Genomic DNA, 5,899 nt, shown 5'->3' with positions numbered 1-5,899 from the left:
CAATAAAATATTTAAAAAAAAATAAAATAAATAAAATAAAATAAAAAAAAAAAACAGTGATAATACCAAGGGCTGATGAGGATGCGAAGTAACTGGAACTCTCATACATTGCTGGTCGCCCAGCCACTTTGGAAAACTGACAGTGTATTAGTACCCTATGCTGCTGTAACAAATCATCAAAAATTCAGTCACTTAAAACTACACAAATTTATTATCTTACAGTTCTATAAGTTAGAAGTATGACCCAGGTCTCACTGGGCTAAAATTAAGGTGTTAGCAGGGCTGCAGTTCCTTTCTGAAGGCTCTAGGGATGAAACCATTTCTTTCGCTTTTTCAGGTTCTAGAGGACACCCACATTCCTTGGCTTGTGGCCCCCTTCCACTATCTTGAAATCCAGCAATGTTGCATCTCTCTGACCCTGTTACTTTTTCTAACTCTACACTTCTACCACCCTCTTCCCCATTGAAGAGCCCTTGTGATTATACTGGGCCACCCAAATAATCCAGGATAATCTCCCTTATTTTAAAGTCAGTTGATTAGTAACTTTAATCCCACCTGCAACTTTTGCCATGTAATCTAACATGTTCACAGGGGGCCATTATTCTGCCTACCACAGACAGTTTGCTTTTGTTTTTCTATAAAGTTAACATACACTTACCATATGACCCACCAATCCCACTTCTATATGCTTACCCAAAGAAATGAAAACTTATGTTCACACAAAAACCTGTTGACAAAGATTTACAGCAGCTTTATTCATAATGACAAAAAACTGAAAACAACTCAAACGTCCTTTAACTGGTGAACAGATAAACTAGTACATCCATATAGTGGAATACTATATTCAACAATAAAACGGAAGGAACTGCTGCTACACTCAACAACATGGATGAATCTCAAATGTATTATGCTAAGTGAAAGAAACCAGATTCAAAAGGTTACATACTGTATGATTCCATTTATATGACAGTCTAGAAAAGATAAAACTATAGGGAAAGACAACAGATCATTGGTTACCAGGGGCTGGAGAGGAGGGGAAGGCTGACTACAAAAGGGCAACACAAGGGAACTATTCTGTGTCTTGACTGTGATGGCTACACAGCTGTATACATTTGTCAAAACTGTACACACAAAGAGTTAATTTCATATAAATAAAAGATAATGTTAAAATCTTTTTAAAAGGAGCAAAACAAATATAACCTTCTCACCTATCAATTGGCAGATATTTTAGAAATCTAATGTCAAATGTGGGCAAAGATGAGAAAGCACTGAGACTCAAACTGTTGGCAGGAATGTTAATTGGTACAATTTTAGAGGGTAACTTGTTTGTAGCTAGTAAAGTTGAAAATGCACATCAAACTATGACCCACCAATTCCTCTTATAGGTAGGTATACATTCTAGGGAAGTCTTCATACATGAGGCTCAAGGAGACATGGGCAAGAATATTCATTAAACATGGTTTTAAATATTGAAAACAACTCTTCAGTAGGGGAATGAACAAACTGTAGTTAGTGGTTACTAAAAAAAAAAATAATAAAATTTAAATAAGTGACAGAAACAACCCCACCGATTTCAAGTATGACTTTGAGAAAGGTAACTTACTGGCTTGTTTACTTATAATAATAGGATATAGTGAAAAGAGCACCGGACTTAGAATCTGAAGACAATGAATAAGGAAGACTGAAGAAGAACTGACGCGTTTGAATTCTGGTGTTGGCGAAGAATACTGAATACACCATGGACTGCCAAAACAATGAACAAATCTGTCTTGGAAGTACAACCAGGATGTCCTTAGAAGCAGGGATAGTGAGACTACGTCTCACATACTTTGGACATGTTATCAGGAGGGATCAGTCCCTGGAGAAGGACATCATGCTTGGTAAAGTAGAGGGTCATCGAAGACGAAGAAGACCCTCAATGAGATGGACTGACACAGTGGCTGCAACACTGGGCTCAAGCACAGCAACGATTAAGAGGAGGCGCAGGACTGGGCAGTGTTTTGTTCTGTTGTACACAGGGTTGCTATGAGTTGGAACCGACCAGACAGCACCTAACAACAACAGACCACATCAGCTAAACCAACTATACTGACTTGGGTCACCCTCAGGTGAACTGATACATTCTCTCCCTTTCTAATGCTCTGTAGTAAGTTAAATTATTAATGAGTTTATCTTGTCAAGTTCAAGTCTGGCTAGCCAAAAGTCACTCAAGTACATGGTAAGGTTTATTCAATTTTTTTTACAAAAATAAAATTATGAATTGCTCTTCGTACTTTTGCCTCTTTTATCTCTGAAGCTCTTACATTATTACCTAATAGCTTCCACCTACTACAACAGTTTAGAAAGCCTTTTGAAACCTGTAACATGCTATGTCCACAGGGGTCTAGTAAAAAAAAAGTTCATACTCCATGAAGTATCAATAATTTTTATTACCACTAATACTTATATTTCAAAGACACCAACAACCAACATTTCATTTGTTCCTATTGCAGAATTTAATACGTAATTAACTTCTGGTATAATCCAAAAGCATAATTAGAATACAATCATTAATATCACTGAGTTGGAGTCCACTGGACAGCAACTTCTTCATAATCATGAATATCAGAAATATTAACACCGTATCAGTCAACTTAAAATTTCAAAATTCTCATTCTACAAGCTTTTCAAATCTAAATTCTTATAATTCTAAACGAGTACGGAGACAAAACACACACAACTACTACTTCTAAAAACGTCCTAGTGATCAGATTTTAATTCTAGCGCAAACCGCCAAGAAAAATCTTTCGATCGAAACCTAAATTCCGTACTCATTATTGTATGTCGCATCAACCGAACAGGTGAGTTATTATTAGGAAGTTACATAATTTGCTACAAAGACTGTTTGAAGCGCCTTTCATTTAAATGCAGCTTACAATTTACAGCTTCAAAGTTCACCTTGCAATCTCAAAGTATTAGAAACCATTAACCATTAGGCTCTTCAAAAAAGTGGTGACAAGGAAGCAAGGAGCTGTTTATTTGTTGAAAGAACGCAATGAGCAGCGGAATACCAGGAGCTGAGTCAGGCAGAGGAACGCCGACTACATTCCGCCTTTTAAAGTGTTCCCCCCACCCCATCCCCCGCTGATATCCCCGACCGGGCCAGGAGAGAGTCCTGGGAGTCGCGAACTCAGTCAGAGGCGGGGACGCAAAGGGCAGCCGACACCCTGCGCGCCCCCTGCAACCCGGGCCTGGCCGGCAACAGCCCCCGCCAAGGTGCGTCCCTTCGCCAAGACAGAAAGAACGGGCACCGCGCAGGCAGCGTTCCTCTGAGGGACAAAGGTTAGGCTCACGCCCTCGGCGGCCGCGGCTACTGCTGCCTGGGGCAGCCCACGGAGCAGCCTCGGGTCCCTCCCGGGCGGAACGCGCGGCGGGGTGGGGGAAAGGGGTCCCGGACGCCGCGGCTCCCGACCGCCCCTCCCCCGCCGCGCTCCCAGGAACCTGTTGATTAAGATGTCCACACGGAGCTGCGCCCCATCCGTCTCTTACCTTCACGCCACGGCGGCCGCAGATCCTCCCGCCCCAGCCGCTCCTAAGCACTGTAGAAACGACAGCCCTCCAGCAACCCTTAAAATACCGGATAAAGAATCCAGAAACTCCCGATTCCCCACCTCACAATCCTTAGTCCCCGCCCCCGCCCCGCCGCCAGCCTCCTCCGTCGCCGCCGTCGCCACCGCGGCCAGAGACTCCACCTCGAGACCGCGCGAGACCGGCCCCCGCGGCTTCCGTCAAAGAGGCTGGCTCGGTTCGTCCAATCCTGAGACGGCAGGGAGAGAGTGCCCGCTCATTGGTTCTCTCTGCAGCTCCCGAGCGGCCGGTCGCGCGCACTCGCGCACCTCTTAGTATAAAAAGCGATCTGCTTCAGGCTCGCAGGCAACCGGCAGTTGCTTTGAATTTAAACCTGCGGTCGAGGCTGCGTGAGGTCATGAGGGTGCCTAAGGCGAGCTAACGTTCTATATAGCTCTTGGATCTGCAGCCTTTCCTTGGATGATCGTCATCTGCTGAAGAAAATCCGATTTCCCTCTGAGGCGACTCCTTGTTTTGTTAAGCATGTCACATAATCTAACATTTGTTTCAAGAATAAGCCATGGCATGATTTAAAACCTGGTGTGTGTAGCGTCCCACGGAAGCATCCCCTACTACGACAGAGGACTACAAAAAGCTATCAGCTGGGACCGAGTTTTCTGAAAACCTGAAAGGAAGAATGCATAGGACTAAGTCTTGCTTTTGGAATGGATTTAGAGTTATCTAAGCCAACGCCTAGATACTTCTGTCTTGGAAGTACAGCCAGAATGCTCCTTTGAAGGATGACAAGATTTTGTCTCAAGTGCTTTGGACATGTTATCACGTGGAGCCCTGGTGGCATACTGATTAAGAGCTCTGCTGCTAACCAAAAGGTCAGCTGTTCAATTCCACCAGCCGCTCCTTGGAAACCCAATGGGGCAGTTCTTCTCTGTCCTGTAGGGTCGCTGTGAGTCTGAATCAACTCAACAGCAATGGGTTTGGTTTGAGGCCAACCCTAGGCCAGCTGGACAATGAATAAGGAAGACCAAGAAGAACTGATACCTTTGAATTACGGTGTTGAATATACCATGGACTGACAGAACGAACAAATCTGTCTTGGAAAAAATATAGCCAGAATTCTCCTTAGAAGCAAGGATGGCAAGACTTTGTCTTACGCACTTTGAACATGTTATCAGGAGGGACCAGTCCCTGGAGAAGGACATCAAGCTTGGTAAAGTAGAGGGTTAGTGAAAAAGAAGAAGACCCACAATAAGATGGATTGACACAGTAGCTGCAACAATGGGCTCAAACAAAGCAATGATTATGACGATGGCGCAGGACCAGGCAGTGTTTTGTTCTATTGTACATGAGGTCGCTATGAGTTGGAACCAACTTGACAGCACCTAACAACAACAGGCCAACCCATATCCAACACAAGGCTGGTCCTCTCAGGACCTGTTTATGCTCTGTTCTGAATAAGGCAGAATTCTGGGAAAGTGAGTTCCATAGGGCAAGAAATTCAAAGCAGATTGAAATGTGTTCTAACCATTCTATAGAAGAAGCTTGATCAAAAGAGGGAAAGTGTAGAACAGAATTTAAAATTTTTATGGACTCCAGACTTCCTGGAGCCATGAAGGTTGAATGAACCGCTGAAACTGTTGCCCTGATATAATCTTTGAGCCTTGGACCAAAGACATCCCCTGGGGTCTTCTTGGAATCAAACAATAGGTTAGTTTAACTAGAGAAAGATATCTGCCTTGAGCATAGTACTCTTTTGAGAACTATCTATATGGGATCAAATTGACAACAGCAACCTGAAAGACTGGATGGGCACCTTAGGGGGCAGTGAGTTTGTTAATGGCAGAAGCAATTCAGAGGGGGAGGGTGGGTTGCACAGCTTGAGGAGTGTGATCAGTGTCACTTGATGGTGCGTGTGGAGGCTGCTGAATTGGTGTATCTTTCACTGTGTATATTCTCAACAACAAAATAAAGAAGTTAAAAAAAAAGCTTTCTAACTAGAAATAGCAGCAAATTTGCCTCAACACTTATAATAAAAGCCATTGTATGGTCTCTGCTTTGACAGTAAGCAAGAACTCTGCCTTCCAAGGCACCTGTCCCACTTTTGAACAGTGCTAATCTTTATTAATCAACCTTTTGATTAGGCTGAAATCTACTGTTCTGTCACTTCTGCCTATTGATTCTAGTTTCTGCTAGAGACATGCTTATAGTACACAGCAACCTCTTCCTCACAGCACTTCTGATATATCACTTATCATATCCTTTCTCTTTTCCTGTCATCATGTTTTCCCATCTTCTCTCCCAATATGCCCAGGTCCGTACTTTCCAGTTCTTTCAC

General features: G+C 43.3%; 1 protein-coding gene across 2 annotated transcripts in view; it reads right to left on the bottom strand.

Moving 5' to 3' along the window:
- The window catches only part of PALS1 (protein associated with LIN7 1, MAGUK p55 family member), a 108,591-nt gene extending 104,846 nt beyond the window's left edge, over positions 1-3,745 (bottom strand). Inside the window, exon 1 of one of the 2 annotated variants that reach the window (XM_004370961.2) lies at positions 3,529-3,745. The gene's annotated coding sequence lies outside the window, so the exon portion shown is untranslated. The remainder of the gene's footprint in view (positions 1-3,528) is intronic. The other variant, XM_023726302.1, reaches the window with a different exon arrangement.
- Between the last annotated feature and the right edge of the window lie 2,154 nt (positions 3,746-5,899).

Source organism: Trichechus manatus, unplaced genomic scaffold, assembly GCF_000243295.1.
Source record: "Trichechus manatus latirostris isolate Lorelei unplaced genomic scaffold, TriManLat1.0 scaffold00010, whole genome shotgun sequence".
Lineage (NCBI taxonomy): Eukaryota > Metazoa > Chordata > Mammalia > Sirenia > Trichechidae > Trichechus > Trichechus manatus.
Note: the sequence above shows the minus strand (reverse complement) of the source record. Positions and strands in the feature narration are given on the sequence as shown.